The sequence below is a fragment of the Lepidothrix coronata genome, unplaced genomic scaffold, assembly GCF_001604755.1.
Source record: "Lepidothrix coronata isolate B3197 unplaced genomic scaffold, Lepidothrix_coronata-1.0 Scaffold327, whole genome shotgun sequence".
Classification (NCBI taxonomy): Eukaryota; Metazoa; Chordata; class Aves; order Passeriformes; family Pipridae; genus Lepidothrix; species Lepidothrix coronata.
Window position 1 is genome coordinate 102,518 of NW_016690507.1, and position 1,572 is coordinate 104,089.

The following is a 1,572-nucleotide window of genomic DNA, read 5'->3' on the forward strand; positions in this document are numbered from 1 at the left end:
GGCTCCGGTGCCCGGGGAGCGGCGGGGGCTGCCCGGTGCGGGGCTCCGGTGCCCGGGGCACGGGGGAGATGGGCCGCCCCCCGCCCGGTGGGGACAGACAGACAGACAGACGGACGGACGGACAGGCAGCAGGTGCGGGGCTGCCCCTCCTCCGGGGTGCCCTGGATGTCCCCGGCAGCAGAGGCCGTGTCCCAACTCGGCCCTGGGCGCCGGGCGGGGGTCCCCACTCCCCGCGTGGAAGGCGCGGGCCGGGGGGCTCCCCACGCCCTGCCCGCCGGCGGGACCGGCCCCGACCCCGGGCAGGGGCTCCAGCGCCGCCCACCCCCCGCCCCCGCCGCCGGCCTCGCCGGGAAAGTTGCTCCAAGTTGGAGCGATGGCGGCGGCTCCTCCTGACGCCTCTTCTTCTCTCTTTCCCTCCCCAGGTGGGCTCGGCCGAGCGGCGTCGCGGCGACCGGACGGCGGGCGAGGCGGAGGTAACGGCGGCTCTCCCCCTCCTCTTTTCCAAAGGCGGCCCCGGGACGCGGCCGGTTCTCCCGGAGGGATGCGGGGCAGGTGCGGGACCCGCAGTTGGCGACGTCGCCGGTAACGGTGGGAAGTTCCCGGGCGGGCGGGGAGCGGCACCCGGCGCATCCCCCGGTGCCACGGGCCGGGGGGGCCGGGGCCGGCCGGGCTGACGGGGCTCCGCTGCTCCGGTGGGGCCCGGGGCCCCCGCGCCGAGCCCTCCGCGCTGCCTCCCGCCGAGGCGGCCGCCGGTTCCTGCGGCGAGCGCCGTGCTCGCACCGGAGCCCAACATGGCTGCTCTAGTGAAGGCATTTGATTCACACGGGGGTGTAGGCGAGGGGAGGAAGGGGGGACCGGAGGCGCCGGGGCCGGTCCAGCGCCCGCAGCCGCCGGGGCGGCGGGTACAGGCGGGCGACGGCTCGGTAAGTGCCGGGAGGAGCGGGGCCGGGCGGGCCCCGTGGAGCCCCCGCCGCGGACACGCGAGGGCCGGGCCGCCCTCCCCGCCTTGGCGATGCCAGGCTTCCCCCGCGCCCCTCGGGGACGGGCAGGCGTGGGCAGCGGGCACCGGCGGCCGGCGGGGGCGAACCGGGCGGCTGCGGCCCTGCCGGGCCCTGCGCGGGGGTTACCGGGCCCGCAGGCGGCGGGGAGCGGGACCGGCGGGGATGATGCCACCGGCCCTACCCCCGGTGCCCGAAGCGACCCCTCCTCGAGCCGGGCCCGGGCCGAAGGCGGCTCCCGGGGCAGCCACGAAGCTCCACCGGTCCCGTTCGTTCCCTCGGCGGAGCTCCGGGGCCGCGGTCGTTGTTGGGGTTTTTACCCTTGGGGGGAAGGAGCGCGGCCGTGCCAGCCCGGGAAGGAGCCTCGGGCAACAGAACCCACCGGGACGGCGGAGCGGGGCCGGGCCTGGCGGTGCCCCGGGCGGTGTGGACGGCAACGGGACCGAGCCCGCCGCGACCACCCGGGGCTGGGCAGGGAGGCATTTCGGAGCCCGGTTTCGGAGGTAACGGCACCGGCTCGGCCCACGCGTGGTGCGGACCCCCGGCGAGGATCGCGGGCCGCAGCTACCGGGGG